The sequence below is a fragment of the Calidris pugnax genome, unplaced genomic scaffold, assembly GCF_001431845.1.
Source record: "Calidris pugnax isolate Ruff unplaced genomic scaffold, ASM143184v1 scaffold336, whole genome shotgun sequence".
Taxonomy (NCBI): Eukaryota; Metazoa; Chordata; class Aves; order Charadriiformes; family Scolopacidae; genus Calidris; species Calidris pugnax.
The window spans coordinates 374,984-392,503 of NW_015091127.1; the positions used below are offsets into that span (position 1 = coordinate 374,984).

At 46.6% G+C, this 17,520-nt stretch overlaps 1 protein-coding gene across 4 annotated transcripts in view; it reads right to left on the minus strand.

Moving 5' to 3' along the window:
- FBLN2 (fibulin 2) overlaps positions 1 to 17,520 on the minus strand; it is a 119,141-nt gene that overhangs the window by 90,125 nt on the left and 11,496 nt on the right. The window contains exon 1 of one of the 4 annotated variants that reach the window (XM_014958453.1): positions 5,809 to 5,941. The exons of 2 other annotated variants lie outside the window; for them this stretch is intronic. The gene's annotated coding sequence lies outside the window, so the exon portion shown is untranslated. Of the gene's footprint in view, positions 1 to 5,808; positions 5,942 to 17,520 lie in introns of those variants that run through there. One more of the 4 variants, XM_014958455.1, reaches the window with a different exon arrangement.

Sequence of the window (17,520 nt, forward strand, 5' to 3'; positions counted from 1 at the left end):
AGAAAAACAAACTATCTAGAATTAAGTCTTGCTGACGGGTTTCACCATAAACAGATATGGAAACATAGAAATACACATATTTCTTGTACTCCCCCTGCACGTTTTTGCTCTGTAAGGAAGGTGAACGCGATGCACAACCCTTTCATCTGCTGCACATGTGGAACCCCGGGTCCTGAACTCCTTCCATTGATTTCAGTGCCTTTGGACCAGATCCAAATTGTCCAAGGTGGAATCTTAATTTGGAGGAAAAATTCCTGGACATAGGAGAAATGGGGTTTTTTTTCTGTGTATTGTATGGAATCTCACACTGACAAACTCAGCGATCAAACAGAGAGTTTTGCTAGATGTCTGAATACGTTGAGACAACTTCTGCTCCCCGATGCCCTCATGCATGTAGGGCTTGTGTTCATAATGATTTGTGGTTCTGTACCATACTTATACCGTACAAACCAGGATGATATTAGAAGAGCAAGTCTTGTTTGCTTTGTAAGTTATACATTACACTTTCTGTTACCGCAGGAAGCCAGTCTGGTCTGCTGTGTAAATACACAACCCATACTCCCAAAAATTCTAAGTTACTGACCACTAACAAACACAAGTAAACCCAGGATAACTTGCAACTACAGGCAGAACAGTTACAATTAGAAATCTCAGCAATCCAGAAACACCGATTCTACAAAATTTGGGTTAGTTCTACTATATTTTTTAAGATATCTAACAAAATGGAAATTTTACTTTAACTGCTGCCCAGAAGAGAACAGGTCTCATCCCTGAAGAAACCAACAGACTTCTCCAACATTTATCAGAAAAAATTTATCAGCTCCTTTCAAGCATACTGAAAAGTAAGCTAGCCCCATATTCTCGAGTAACATTTTGGGGAATTGAAAACATTCATGTAAACTTTGCTTTTCCTGTCAGGCAACACCCAGTTATTCCTCCAATGCTGGAGAGAGTATCCAGAGCAATCAACTGATGAGCACGCTATTTTTGCCTTAAATTATGTACATGCAGGTACTCCCACTTACATAAAATGCTATTGAATATATTTTATATTTTACTTTATAGAGGGGCATATAATTTAAACACCGAGAATACCTCTCTTCATTTCACAACAGCTTGTTTTTGTTGGACACACTAACAAAACAGTAAATCGAGTCTGATTTTCATTACAATCAACAATACTGCAAGAAGGTGGTATCAACTAGGGAGCAGAGTTTGTTTGGTCTTGGTACATTAAAATCTGCATATATATGTTTTGGTCAATTTTCTTCTGGAAGGGAAGGAAACTGTTTTATTTTCCAGCTGAAGAAATCCTACAACTGTAAAGATGATTTATGCAACGGGAAAGAAATCATTAATACAAAAGAAGAAGAATGAGCTGATACTCCCTCCCTCCACGCTCATTATAAACAGTCCGGCACGTGACTGGCAAGAAAAATTAAGATGACAAATTCACTCTAGATGCAAGAGATAAACTGAAGTCCTCCCAGATCACGGGAAATTTGGTATCTAAAAAAATAAAAAATAAAAACCCACAAAAAAACAACGCATCGGGAAAGTAAACCCAAATGACTGGGACCACAACAGTGGTCCTGACCTTGGGTCCCACCAACCCCCTGCAGCACCACAGGCTGGGGGCAGAGTGGCTGGAGCTGCCTGGCAGAAAAGGACCTGGGGGTGTTGGTGGACAGACGGCTGAACAGGAGCCAGCAGTGTGCCCAGGTGGCCAAGAAGGCCAACAGCATCCTGGCCTGGGTCAGGAACAGCGTGGGGAGTAGGACCCGAGAAGTGATCGTCCCCCTGGACTGGGCACTGGTGAGGTCCCACCTCAAGTACTGTGTCGAGTTTTGGGCATCCTTCCATAAAAAAGACCTTGAGGGGCTGGAGCGGGTCCAGAGAAGGGCAATGGAGCTGGTGCCCTGGTCTGGAGCACAAGTCTCATGAGGAGCGGCTGAGGGAGCTGGGGGTGTTCAACCTGGAGAAAAGGAGGCTGAGGGGAGACCTTCTCGCACCATGGTTGGGGCACCATCCCTGGAGGTGTTCAAAAGACGGGCTGACATGGTCCTCAAGAATATGGTTTAGGGATTTTTTTGTTGCTTATTTCTTTTTTTTTTTTTTTTTGTCAGAGTTAGGTTGATGGTTGGACTAGATGATCTTTAAGGTCCCTTCCAACCTAGACGATTCTATGATTCTATGAAAACAGTTTCCCAGGGAAAACAGAGGTATTCCTGCCTTCCAGTCTGCTCTCAGCTTCCTCTGTGAGTGCTTCCACGAACACAGGCTCCGTGGCCGGGCTGACGTGCGGCCGCCCGGCAGAAAGAGGCACCTGCAGAGAGCCCTCCTGTGCCACCACCAGCCTCACCCCACCATGATGTGAGACGCTCCGGCAGCTCGGTCAGACCTTCGCACCCAGCTGACTGGGCTGGGAGGCTGGGAAAGGGAAGATTTTCACCCAATTTCCAGTAACATCAAGGTACCTCAACTTTGCGGAACCGCTTCTACAAGCAAGTTGCTGATACCGCAATCTTGGGCAATCTTGGGTACTCAAAGGAAAAAAAATAAGAACACAACAAAGGAAAACCATGAATATACATTCTTTAAAGAACACAGGTTTGGTTTAACTTAGTTTTCTAGAAGTTACATCACTGATGAAGTTTCCTCTACAGTCAATGGAGAGGGGGGTAAAATTCCAGAGGGCAATTAATATCACTGATAATCTGGTTTAGGATGGATGGGTTGCCCCCTAGATGTGAGCTTGTCTTTACACACCATACGGGGACCTGACATGATTAATTACCTTATTTCCAGGCAGATAAAGCTGAAGAGATTGTGATTTTTCAATTTGCAAAGGAGAACTCTGTGGGGAATATGAATAAAATTTAGAGAATTCTAAGAAAGACAGTAGCCCAGTATCCCCCCAGATAAACTGAAGGGGATATTCATTCACCAAACGTGGACCACAGATGTGCAAAGGCCAGTGAGAGAAAAGCAATCATTCCTAAGGAGCCCGACTGGAAGACTCACAGCAGAGCTCTGAAAAACGATGGATTCCATCATTCTAGCAGTTCTTGGTCATTGAGAAGAATGAAGAAGGAAAGTGGTGCAACTTCTCACAATTCTGCCACTCCTGTTTGACTTGCAAGACTGACTTTTATGAGGGTGCAAGGTGTGCATCACGATGGAGGTTCTCCACTCAGTTCTGTAGGGTTGGCTACGTTATATATTAACGTGATAAGGATTGTCAGGATCTGGGTCTTCATTGCTTCCACACTATTCTTACAGAGCCAAAACTCTATAAATCAAATAAAACTGGACTTTATTGCATGGAGACAAGATGAAGACACAGCCAAACTGTCTGATTATAAATGTAACATACTCAGGCTACTGTCTGTATATATTGACCACTGGCTTCCACGTCCTAACATATGAGATTTCCCATTTGGGATGTTTAACCAAAGTAAATGTTCACCTTAAAATAATGCTAAGCAATAGTCTTCTATGTTACCTTCCAATGTGTACTACCACCTCAGCCTAGAGGCACTGGTCTTCCTTCAGTAGAGGATTTTGAGTTGTTTGACTCTCCTCTGTTTATTTTACACAAATGCTATTCCTTTCTTACAGATGGATATGATCTGTTGAAGACTTGGAACATTTTATCCCATAGCAATACTCATTCAAAAGTACCATCTGTTCTTCCTGCAGGGGCACAGTAATGCCAGAAACTGTTTAACATTCCATAAATTAAGACCATATAATGGATAGCTCATTGTTAAAGTGAATCAAGGAATCATTTGGAACCCGATGACAGACATTTTGCTGGGATTTCGTCTTAAAAATAGTATCCAATGCATTATTTTCGGTTTGTTTCTTTAAAAACTTCACATACAACATTAAACAGCAAAGGCGTGCCACAAACTAGACCATCTTAATGCCTGGCTTTATCCCCAATCCCATCAGTGTCAGCGGGGTCCCTTCTATTAACTTCAGCGGGGCAGGGGCTGGGCCAAGGGTTTAGAACAGTCACCCCAAAACCAAATCCTGTTCTCACTTACCCTGGTACGTGTCTGTTGCATCTGTATGATATCCTTCCTAAGAGAAAATAATTCAATCTTCCAGTTTAAGAGCCATTAAAATACGCCTTATTTTATAGATGTTACACTAATATATCACACTCAGACACACACACACACAATATACACACCACTGCTTCACTTACTGGTAAGAAACCCCAGCCAGAAACGAACGGCCATTTGCTCTTCCCTTTCTACATCCAAATGCTAAGACATGCAGAAAGTTTAACCAATAAAAACACTGGACATAAAATCCTGCTATGAGTATGTATCATTTGAGTTAACATTAAACCAGCCCTCGTTTTGCCATTCATACAGAGAAACCCCAAAATAAAAAAATAAAAAAAAGAAAAATAAAAAAAAAAAAGTCTACAACATAAAAAAAAAAAAAAAACACGCACAAAAGAAATCAATGTTCCTTAATTGGAAAAAAATGGCACTATAAACCCCCCCCTACCCAATGCTGAGAGCACGGTGGCACTCTGCCCGGCTCTCGGGCCCCCACGCACAAAAGAAATCAATGTTACTTAATTGGAAAAAAATGGCTCTATAAACCCCCCCTACCCAATGCTGGGAGCATGGTGGCACTCTGCCCGGCTCTCGGGCTGCCTGGGGACAAGCCGTCCTCCCCGACACGCCGCTCGTGTCACACGCGCCGGGCGCTGCGTGTGAGCTCTGCTCTGCTCCCCCGCCTCCAACAGCTCACACCCCTGCGCCCACCAAACCACCACACACCGGGGCCTCCCGAAACCTGGGAGTGAAACACAGAAGCAGCCGACACGGGCTCTAAGCGACAAGAACTACCATCTAAAAATTGAGCTATTTCATCCCGCCAATTGGAGACTATGGATGGAAGCGTGTACAATTATTGCCATCTCCTTGTGAAGCCCTCATATTGCTGTAATAAAATCTGAGGAAGAAAAGCACTTTTAGCCCAACCATTACTATTCCCAGAGACAATGCAGAGATTTTTCCATCCCATCAGCTCCTGGCTGGTGGGGGAAGGGCAGGAGCGGTGGGGAAGGGGGGGGGGGGGGGGGGAAAGAAATGCAACTTGAGAAGCAGTAAGTGTGTCAAAATCTAAATTACTTGGAGATATTTCGCAGCACAATCATCCTTTATGCTCGTGCAGCTCGGCTCATATGGCTCACATTCAGCCTGTCACACTGAATCACTGCTACTTCTTGACTTAACATTAACAAAAACAAACCCAACTTTCGCTTCGGTCTGCGAGGTAAAACGCTCTCCCAGTTCTCAGTCAAAAGGCCAGGAGCGGCATGAAAAATAATTATTAATTATTTTTTTTTAAGAAGCTCGCTTCTGAGGAGAGGGTAACTAAAAAAGAAGTCCGGGAAGAACTGCCTCACAGCACAAACACATGTGTTGCTCATGGAGTATTTTGCAAAAAAAAAAAAAAACCCACCACCACCCCGTACTGCAAAAAGCTTTGTCCACGAGCAGAGCAGACGCAGCTTTCGCAGCCTTAACTCACAAAGCCAAGCTGCCCCGATCTCAATTAAAGCATCTCAAAGTAGATAGTTAACAAGAGCTCCAGAGTCTGATCAACAGTTAGAAAGTAAACGGAGAAAGCAAAGTACGGAATCGCAGGGAAAGGCAGCCAGACAGAACCTTTGCAGCCAGCGGAACACAGGGCAGAGCCAGCGCTCGACAAAGTCATTTTTACGCTTCTCCCAGTAAATCTGCAGCAAGAGCCCGGAGGGGAAGGGTCGGGGCTGACCTGCGGAGGGGCCGATGCAGAGGGGTCTCCTCTCACCTTTTGTTCCCAGCCATGTCAGCTGTGCTCTGCTCCAAGTGCTGCTCTCACTCCCAAATCCCCTCTCCCAGCTCTATCTTAGGAACTGCCCAGATTTTGTAGTGTAATCTGAGCAGGGAAGTACCATGTGCCTATGATATGGTTAATTCACTTTTTTACCCCCTGCGATGCCTGAAGGAAGCTGCTTCGCATTTCAAAGCCGTGCCTGCGGCCCCCTGACCCAGGTACAGCCTGGTGGCAGCACTGGGGCCACCTCCTCCACCATTAAAAACTGGTAGCTTCCCACCCACCAAACCCTTGGATGGGGGACTCACGGGGCTGCTGAGATCCTCATCTCCCTTTCCCCAGGGTGCCCAGCGCAGAGGGGACTGCAGTCCCTACACCAAAGGGAGCCAGCTCTTCTTGCTTGGGACCACCACCACAGTGCTGGGACCTTTGCCATTCCCATGGACAACACCAAGGCTCTCCACAGAGATGGCACTGGTAGAGCCCAGTGAAGCTCCTCAAGACCAGCAAAGACCAGGAATCTGGTCTGGATCTTTGGCAAGGAAGACATGACATGGGTGTGCTACAAGACTCCCATCCATTCCTTTCCAGGTTGCCATCAGCTAAGCAAGAAATAATCTCAATTTCTTCTGTTAACAGAAGAAAGCTTTCTACTACTACAAAACAAAAAGGCACCTCCAAACTGTTTTCTATTGATTCTTCCGTTAGTATTATTCTATTGTTGTTGACCTATTTCTCTTTTGTATTTGCAACCATCATAATCATGCTTAATGACAACAAGACAACACTTCAGAGAAGAAGGAAATGCCTCCTCTTCCCAAATTCTGCCCAGGGAAGAGTTAAACCAGTTGAGAAGCTGCCAAACATGCATACACCAGGGAAGGCACAGAGAAGAAGGGGTAGAGTAGTCCTCAAGTCCTGTCACTCCTGCTTCTCCAGCCTCAACCACATCATCAGGTCCAAAGCGGTGCCCACCAAACCCCAGGTGATGAACAACCAGCAATGATCTGGTGTAGGCTTCTCCTGGGTGTTTAAGTCTTGAAAAGGCTAAAGTGCAAACTGTCAATAGTTGTGCTCTTCACCAGCTTTCTTGAAAGCAAATTCCATGTAATCCCAACATCGACATCATCAATGTCTCAAACACCACTAAATTGAATTGCACAGAGGGGCTGGAGGAGCCCCACTTGGCAAAAAAAAAAGGGGAGGTTTTCATTACTCTCTATTACAGATGAGGGGAGCAGCTTTTAAACAGCGGTGAAAGAGCTCCTAAAAGAGGTTAAAGGGAGGCAACAGTCAGGGATCTTGGAAAAGGCAGGATCTAAGACACAAAGATGGCAGAAAACAGAAAAGCTTTCGGGGAACTTTAACACTTGGCCAGAAGGCGGCAAAGCAGTTTCATGTAAGGAACCTGGTTTTGAAATTGTTGGTGCTGTGAGTAACACCTGCAAATACCTTGTGTGGGATTTCTAATGATTGCATTATGCATCTGCAGAGCTTTCCTTTCTTCAAACTCTAGACTTTTGGATAAACCAGTTTTTTATTCTACAGCAAAGGTGCGAGTTGTATCTTCCCTGTTGCATAATTAGCTAAAACCTGTTACGTTTGAAACCAGCATGTGCCTAAGGTAAAACTAGAAATAACGCACTATATAGGACTATTTTCAGAGAAAAATACACATTCTTCAACGATGAATTCAAGATCTCAGCTTGGAAATTTGATCTTGATCAGTTATAATCACAACTGCTTACAAAAAAGTAACAAAAAGGAAGCGGAGTGATCTCAAAGGTTGGGAATTACGGCCGACAGACGTCTGGCTGGCTGCGTTGGTGGCCACAGCTTGTGCCTCTGCCAGGCACGGGCATCCCCTCTGCTGTGCCCTGGGCAGCACCCCGTGGTCCTCACCCCGTTGAGGTGGGACTCTACACTCCCCCATCCCCACGGGACTGTGACCCCCCTGGTTCCTGTGCCCCCCAAACCCCCAGGCCGGGGCCTGGTGGCGATGGCTGCGCCCCTGGGGCAAGTCACCCCACACCCCAGGAAGCCAGCTCTTCACTGCTTCATTTCATTAGCCTGTAGAACAGACCGTAATTTGCTGAAATGATGATTAATCATATCTTATTTTTCTCCAAGGCAGTTAATGAACAGCCAATTAAGTGTCTCAGTAATTCTGAAATAACAAAGGAATACAAAACTGACAACCAGCAGCTACTTCACAGCACAAGCTAGCACCACAGTAAAGGCCGGCCCAGCTGGAAGGGCAGAAGATATGTGACTAGAAGATGCTTTCACCCACACCATCCCAACACCAATATTGACTTTAATGCTTCAGACCAGTCCCTTAGAGCTCAGAGGCCCTGCACTGGGCACTGGGAAGGCACTGAGTGTGCCAAGTGGGGGTGCACCATAAAATCACAGAACTGCCCAGGTTGGAATCATGGAATTGTCAGAGTTGGAAGGGACCTCTAGAGATCACCTGGTCCAACTCCCCTGCTAAAGCAGGAACGCCCAGAGCACATCACTCAGGAGCATCCAGGCGGGGCTTGAAGATCTCCAGAGAAGGGGAAACCAAAGCCCTCCCTGGGCAGCCTCTTCCAGGGCTCTGCCACCCTCACCCTAAAGAAGTTTTTTCTCATATTTGAATGGAACGTCCTATGTTTCAGCTTGAGCCTGTTGCCCCTTGTCCTATCGGTGGAAACCACTGAAAAGAGTCCGGCTCCAACATCCTTCAACTCACCCTTTAGATACTTATAAAAAGAAGGGACCTTTCAGATCATCTAGTCCAACCATGGCCACCCCCATCACCACCAGCACCCCCAGTGCTTGCTCCCAGGGCTTTGCTTTTTTCTCCTGCACTCCAGGCTGCAGACACCCCCTATTCCCAGCTGAAGCTCTGCAAAGAGAACCCACCGCTGCCTCCAGCCCGTCTCCTGTGCCCATCACTGCTCCTCAAGCCTGTGAATGGTGAGGAGAGCCAGGGAGCAACGGCAGGGGACAGGTAACTCTAGGAGAGAGGGAAGGACACTGCTCAACATCAGCTGGAAGAGCCCGGGCATCCGCGTCCTCCCAGTTCAGCAGGGCAGGGACTGTCTATCCCGTGGTTTAGTTCCTATCCTTTCCAGACTCCAAACAAATCCATGAAAGCTTAATTTTGATCATATGAATCAGGATAAGACAAAGTTATATAAACACAACTTAGTACAGTACCCAAAAAACAAGGACTGACATTTTTCAAAGAATCCATAATCTTGGGGTTTTTTTTGAAGTATTTATTCAGTGGGAATTGTGCTGGAGCAAAGAATGCAAATCTTAGAAGCTTCCAAGAGGGGGTCATGTGAAATTACTCTATTTCAAGATTTTTCCAAATCACTAACATTTCAATTTTAAATGCATTTGTAAGAATCTGCCAACAAACAATTTTTCACCATCAAAAGAGGCTATTTTTTGCAGTTTGTGACTGTCAGGCTTAGGAAAAAAAAAAAGCTTTTGTAAAGAACTTATGCCATTTCTGTAGAAACTTCTGCAATCGACAGTGACATTGCAGATTTTTTCAAATAAACCCCAAACCCCTCAGAAAAGAACAAAGAACATCCTTTGTTTCAGACAAAGAATTTCAGGAGAAACCACAAAATGTTCAAGCAAAACATTAAACATTTGATTTTCCACCCATTTTGCCAGCAGTCTGAGTTTTCCCATAGTTCTAATATCAGTGTCAATAAGGAGGGGAGGGAGGTCAGAGGGACTCACCCTGCCACTTCAAATCTGTGCTAATTGGATGAGGATGAAAACAGGATATCATTTGCAGAAAGGCTTTTCTTTTAATGAGGAAACGAGACCTACTTAATTTACCCATCAGGGAAAAAAAATGCCATTGAAAAACAACTAGAAGTTGTTACTAGTATTACTACTAGTAATGCTCCTGCCCCAGTGCTTGCCTGCAAACACCTAGCTCTGTGCCCCATCCCAGTGACAAATGGGGCCCAAACAGAGGGATGCTGATGGCAGATGTTACTTAGCCTCTTTAAATGAGTCTTAGAAAAGCAGACTTAAACAGAAATGGAAACATTTCATTTCAAACCCTATTTCATTTAAAACACACACATGCCTGACACGCTCCACCGCCTATTTGAGTGCCTTTTTTCCAGTGCAAAGATACGTCTCAATCCTGGCAGCACCTGGAACATCAGTTGTGTGTCAGAGCAACACAGTGCCTGGCCACGTGCTATTTCCAGCCTCAGAGACACACAACCACAAACTACAGAGATGCAACCAAGAATTAGAATTAAATGCATGAAACCGCCTGGTCTGGAGGTATGCTTCATCTTCATGATAAAGATCTTAAAGTACCCATTTATCTTTTTCACTCTTTACAGAAGAAGAGATTTTAGTAAATTTAAGTGTATACCAGTGAGTTTTCCTTTTTTATTACTAGCATCTTAGTTCATTTTGTTTAAAAGTAGGAATAAAAAGTGATGCACTCAAGTTAACCTGTTTTCCCAGACTGAAGAGACATTATTACGTGTTCATGTTCTTTTACACATCCTAAATATTCAGACACTTGCAACACCCCAGGGTATAATGAACTATGTCAACCCTTTGAGAAGAATGCAAAAATGTTAATAAAAATGGAGAGAGATTGCTTATCACGCGCTCTTGCTAATGTCTGCATTTTAGGGGAAAAAAAAAAACCAAACCAAAACCTAATTATTACAAACATTTTCCACAGTACATATGCTTATGGCTATGCAAGCAGCCATGCCAGGAACCAAACGGCATGTCAGAAGGCAGGCTGTGTTTTTGCTCTTGCTCTCCAGGCGCACCGTGATGTCGCAGAGCACGCTGCAGTTCCCTCTACTCAGCAGAGCCATTTACCCTGTTCACCAATTCGGAACTGGGGGGTAACCCCCCAAAATCAATCTGCTCCATACAGTATCAGATTATATACTCCCCAAGCGGCCGTCTGAGTTTTATCCATTAATCATACCCAGCCTTTCAAGATCATCAGAGGGGATGTCACACTGAGTACAGGACCGAGCCCCATGCATGAGGCAGATGAGCTTAGAACAGGAAAACATGACATGCTACCAACTGTAAGCGTTCTGGTTATGAAAATTAAGTAAAAAAAAAAAAAAGTCTCAACAGACCTGGTAGAGCCACTGGGCTGCCTCAGTTAGAAAGATGTTCTCCTTCAGTAACGACTTCATTAGGCCATTAGTGAGGCTGGGGTGACTATATCCCCTCTCCTCCAGCTGCCTGTCCTTCCACCCTTCCACCTCTCACAGTCCTCCCTAACTCACTGCAGGGAGGAAGGAGACAAACCCAAAAAGCCAACGGGATTATCTTCGATAGTCTAATGCTTGAGATAATCCACTTGATTTCGCCTAAAGCAAATTAGGAAGCGCTCAGGTGAAGGATGGAGCCAGCAGATAGGTGGAGTGGTACCTCCTGTCAAGTGGTGGTACCTGCCAAGGAGCAGGGACAACCATGAGAGGCTGGGAGCAGGCAGAGCCCATACTGGGGGGAAAGGTCTGGCAGTGGTTGGAGGGATGGGATATCTGCCCAGATGCCACCCTCAAGGGCTTTCAGAAGGTGCAAGCCAGGTCCAACAAACTCTGCCCAGCAGAGCTGCTAGCATCTTCTCTGCCAACTCCATTAAAAGCCAGTAATACATCCTGCAAAGCAAAGCTATAGTAAAAATAAAACCAAATTGGGCTTTGGTATCAGAACTGAAATCTGGCAGCCCGTTCCCATGCAAAATCCATCACGAGTGATACATCTGTAGAGGACAGCTGGAACAAATCCATGACATTTAATGACATGGTAAAAGCAAACAACTTTAAATCATTTGAAATACAACTGTGAATAGATCAAACTTCACAGCGTTCACATGTTACAATAATTAATCATTTCTAAACACTTGTTTTTAATTCTTAAAAAAAAAATCATCATCTGCAGAAGTGGTTTTTTTTGTTTGGTTTTTTTTTTTCCCATCCCAGCCATATATTTAAAGCAGCATTCTCCTGTGAAAAGGTTTCAGGCTACACGACACTTCAGAGTTTCAAATGCATTCTGTCTCTCTCCCATCTAAAGACTCACGACACCAGCAAAATGGTACTTTGCCACCTTCCATCTTTTTCTTTTTTAAGTAACCTGGCCTGCAAAGCCCAGCACACCGTCCAGAAAAGCAAAAGTCCTGGAAGTTGCTTCTATAAAACACTTCAAATGGGATTGTCAAAGAAACACGGATGACAGATTGCCTTCTAATTTAAATGGGAATCCAAATCTCATAGGCACCCTCTCAATCCCCGTCCGTGCCCGCGCATCCAGCAGCGGTTCATCCATCCCCATCCATCCCATCCATCCCCATCCATCCCATCCATCCCCATCCATCCCCATCCATCCCCATCCATCCCATCCATCCCCATCCATCCCATCCATCCCCATCCATCCCATCCATCCCATCCATCCCCATCCATCCCCATCCATCCCATCCATCCCCAACGGTTGACGGAGCCTGGGGTAAAGGAGCAGGTCTGTCCTCCCGTGGGTAAAACAGCAGCTTGGCCTGAGCCACGTGGACACCCTTCAGGAGCTCAGCTGGTCCCACTCCTGATGGCTGCTGCAGAGCACCACTGACCTGTGAAACGTCCCAGAAAGAACTGCTAACGGGGACCCGAGCTGAGAACTGGGGGTTGGTGCCAAGCTGACATGATTTAGGGCAGCACGAACCCGAGCGCCAGGGGCACGTCTTAAGCTGATTCCATCTGACAAACGCCCTTAAGTTGATCCTGGACAAATGGCTCAGCTCCCGTTTAGGTAAAGCCGGGGGGGACACGCAGACGTGGTCTCTCCTGGACGTGGCTACAGCAGGAGTTGGCTGAGGACCAGCAGCTGGCTGGTAGTCGTCCCCCCCCCCACCGCACGTCTGGCAGGAGGGACAGAGAGAACATTCACGGCGCTCGAGCAGACTCAGCTAATTTAGTCCAAAACAAAGGTGGTTTGAGCTAACCTGGCCGACTTGGCAGTGAGGTGGATTAAGAACACCCGTAAGACCCCTTCTGCCAGCCCTGCTGGGGATATAAGCTTTGCTGGTTATATTTTCTACTTCCAAAAAGTCATGCATCCCTGCCCCAGGAATTGCTTTCTCTCTTTCCCCTCCATCACAAGTCTAGACAAAACCACGTTAAGATCCGTCTTTGACTATACACGTACAGGTGTAAGGGGTTAGCACTTACTAAAAGCTTTTGTGGATACAGGAAAAAATGAGCTCTTTGTCTCCGAGGTGCATTCACTGAATAGAGTCAAGAGTACAGTACCAAGGCACTGGTGAAGCCTCACCTCAAGGGCTGTGCCCAGTTCTGGGTCCTCCACCAGAGGAAGGACATTGAGGGGCTGGAGCATGTCTAGAGGAGAGCCACCAAGCTGGGGAGGGGTCTGGAGAACAAGTCACACGAGGAGAGGCTGAGGGAACTGGGCATGTTTAGTTTGGAGAAGAGGAGGCTGAGGGGAGACCTCATTGCCCTCTACAGCTCCCTGAAAGGAGGGTGTAGAGAGGTGGGGGTTGGCCTCTTCTTCCAAGGGGATAATGACAGGAGCAGAGGAAATGGTCTGAAGTTGCTGCAGGGGAGGTTTAGATTAGATATTAGGAAGAATTACTTTCCTGAGAGGGTGGTCAGGCCCTGGAACAGCCTGCCCAGGGAGGTGGTGGAGTCACCGTCCCTGGAGGGATTTAAGAAATGTGTAGACGTGGCTCTTCAGGGCATGTTCTAGTGCCCGAGATTGTTGGGTGTGGTGATTGTTGTGGTGATGGGGTGCTGGTTTTTTGATTTTGGTGTTATGTGTTTGGGTGTTTTTGGGTTTTTGTGTTTGGTTTTTTTTTAATGGTTGGACTCGATGATCTCAAAGGTCCCTTCCAACCATGAAGATTGGAAGATTCTGTGATTCCGTAAAAACCAGAACTGAACTAAAAGAAGCTTCAGACTAAGGATCAAAAAAAAAAAAAAAAAAAAGGAAATTCCTACCAAAAGAGTTTGAGGTGAGAAGGGACACTTTGTAAACCTTCGTTTCGCAAAAAGGAGCGTGTGACGTGCTTTTTCCTGACTTTTTTTGGTGACTTTTTCTCCCCAGGTTCCCCTGAGCCCAGCAGAAGCGGCGTGACCATCCATGGCCGGAGAGGCAGCCGTACCTCTGGGGGACTTCTTCTCACCCCCCCCTCTCCACCCAGGGCTCTGCAATCCATTCATAAAACCCAGACCACACCGATGAAAGCCACGGGCTGGAGCACACCCAGCAATGAGATGTCAGTGACATCTCCCGGTCAAACGGTCCCTTCCACAGCCGCCCCCCACGCGGGAAGCCTGGAGGTCACATCTGGACCATGAAGTCCGGGCAAGCTGCATGTGTGGATCGGTGACAGCCCTTAAACTCCCCCCCTGGTTTTGGATCCGAGCCCACAGAGTTCATTAGCAAACAAGACAGACAGGAATGTATGTCTTCCTTAAAGCAGACCAGGAGATGTAATTAACACAGCTTAGTTTTCATGAATAATGCATTAGGCTTGTAACCAACAAGAATGAAAAGGTAACTCAAAAGGGTCTGGTCTTGCTCTAATCACGTTCAGCAGAAGGAGGAGTAGATCCAGGCCACAAGTGAGCTGCAATTTCTTCATATCTAAGTGGGGGATATGTGTTCATTTCAACAGTTTGATTTCTTACAAAAAAGACCACAATAACACAGGCAGGAGAAAAAAAACCACCGTTTCAAAAGCCCCTTTCAGAGGTCTCTTTTAGCTTCTAATGTATATGGACATGGAATCGGAAAAGGTCCTCGTGGGATATTAAATCCAGGCCCCTGTTATTAAAAGCAATGTGTCACTCCCAGCAAAAAAAAGAAAGGTTAATATTATGCCAATGAGCTGGAAGGAAATCCAAATTTCTAATGCAAGAGAATGAGGGGAAAAGCTAAACAAAAGTGAATGCATGGGACCATATCACTACATCAGAGCCTCATTCTAAACACACGGCCTGCTGGTACATCTGAGAGGAGATAAGAGGCAGAATAATTAAGAGTCAAGGTTCTTTCTGCCACTAGGGACCTGCACACAAGTGAGAAAAGAAACACCTCAGTGGAGTTCAGCCCTGGGAGAGGGGAGGAAGGTGAGCTCCCGGCAGGCACAGGCCCTCTCCCAGGGCAGCGTGAGGCCACCTGAGATAGATCATGGTTGCCCCGTGGTCAAAGTCTCGTGGAAGAGGCAAGCAGTCCTTGGCACCAGCAGCAGTCTGGTTTCTTCAGGGTATGATGCTGAAAAGCCAGAAGGCAGCTGCAGAAAAGCATGTGCCCACTGCAAGTCTTTCAGCAGCCACAAAAATCTCTGGATAATTTAAGGGACACTTCTGGTTTTGCCAGAAGCCGTTAAATCCCACCTCTTAGCCACGAGCTAGGGGAAGAAACTCCCAGGCATGGAAAAATTCCCAAAGAACAGTTTGCAAGAGAAGACCAACACTGTAAACATTTGTCATCTCCCGGAATAAAGGGAAGAAGGCAGCTGGGAGAGGCACGGTTGGCAGCAGGTTTGGTTTGGTCTACACGGGATGCAAAATCTAAGGGCAGAAGGATGAGAAGGAAGGACAGGCAAGGTACCCAACGGCCTCCATGCAGGCTTTGAGAACTGAGGGCAGACACCAGACACTACAGCAATGACAGCCCTAGGAGCCCTTAGAGGTTCCAACACACACAAATAGGGCGCAAAAAGGGTAATTTTTAGCACAGAGTGAAAGCAGGTCACAGCCTGGAGATGGGTTGTAACTACTGCCTGCTCCTGCGAACCTGGAGGAACGGCCATCCACGGGGCTGGAGCGGCTCTGGCAGCGTGGCGATGCCCAGCCCCGTCCCTCCTGTGGCTGAGGAATTGTCCAGAAAAACAAAATCATTCCAAAAAGTGTAATAACAGGGCTTGAATGCCAACCGGAGAAGATGCCACCTCCTCCCTGCGCTGCTTGCTCTACAGCAATCTGCCACCTGAGCCAAAAGCCAGCCTGGGATGTCTGGTGAGCCTCATCTTGCATGTACATGGGAGTGAAGCCACACTCATTAGCACACTGGTGCTGACTCCTGGGTGCTCACGGGACTCTTCCAGCGAGGGAGCAGACCCTCAGGTACGTGGGATTGTTGCTCTCCATACAACATTCTCCATGCTGGAGCAGGACAGAAAGTGCTGATGGCACCGGAATGTCACCTTTAATGCCACCAAGCCCTGTGGGTCTCACTCATCAGCATCCCTGAGGAGCAACCTGCCATATGGTGCACCAATTTGAATAAAGATGGCTTCAAGTAGACCAGATCTAAATTTAGAAGTCTATATAATGCCACGTTACCCCCTAATGCAAATGGTGTTAAGTGGATGGGCAGCGAGATGGAAGGAAAAGATCCCTCCAATCACAGCAACTGATTTGAATTAAAAGGAAAACATCTTTCCTAGTATTTAAATACACTGCATGGCTAGAGGTTACCTATTATTTATCCCAGTATAGCTTGCAAAGCAGCTTACTGGTGCATGCCCAGAGCAGCAGTGCCACACAAGTGGAATCCCTGAGGAGTTACCAGGACCAAAGGCCTCAGCTGCTTTGCCGTTGGGTTCTTGTCTTTACTGGAGAAGGTAAAGCTCCAGCCACCACACTGAATGCCATAAATCCTGCTCAGAGCCTTGCCCACGAGAGGGAATACGTGGATACAGTTAAAATAACTGGGCTGTCGAGGGACAAGGCAGCACTAGAAAAGGTTTCCCAACCCAGTAATGCCAATTAAGGGTGTGACTTTTGGATGACATTTTTACACCAACACCAAGGCTATTCACGCTGGTGTAACTGTCTTCGAAGTCATTTTGAGAGTCCAGCTGACTCCACTGGGGAAAAGAAACAGTTAAAAGACCCTTTTTGGGCATCTTTAGGCCCCATTCTGCCATTAGGAGAAAACCTTTCATATTAAAAATAGTTTCACCTCTTCCACTAATAAGGGTGGTTTATGTCTAGAAAGCTCTATCTTTCTCAGATAAATTTACACCCATTTGCCACATACCATAAGCCGTAGTTTTCTTGTTAAATCACTGTCTAACCAAAAAATAAATCCATGTTTATGCGATGTGCCCCTACGCTCCCTCTGCGACCGAAAGGACAAGGACACCTAAAACAAAGATGTCCCACGAGGAGGAGCAGGGGAGGATTCAGGTGCAGAGGGGCTGTGAGTAACCCACCAGAGCAGACAGGGTCCCAAGCACCACCAACCCCTCTCCTCAGCACCCATGGGTGCAAAGAAACCAAAGTGGGTACCGCTGCAACTCAGCAACAACAGCATCTCTTCCTGCGGGCTCAGAGAACGAGTGTGGAGCCCATAAGCTCCAAGGACCTTCCTGCAGGTGGTACAGACCACACACCCAAGCCCACCTCCTCTGGGCCGGCTCCCCACAGGGGGGGCTCAGCTCCAGGGGGACCCCCAGGCTCCAGCACCAGCCCCTGGGTGACCAGAGGAGGAGATGAGGTGAGGGGAGGTGTTGGGGGGAGAGAGCAGCCTGCCCCTTGCTCCACACCCCAAAACGCCGGGAGCATTTCATGCTCCCAGGGGCTGGATTTCTCCACGATCCTGCAAGTTTGCCCCCCCCCCAAATCTCCCCGACACAGC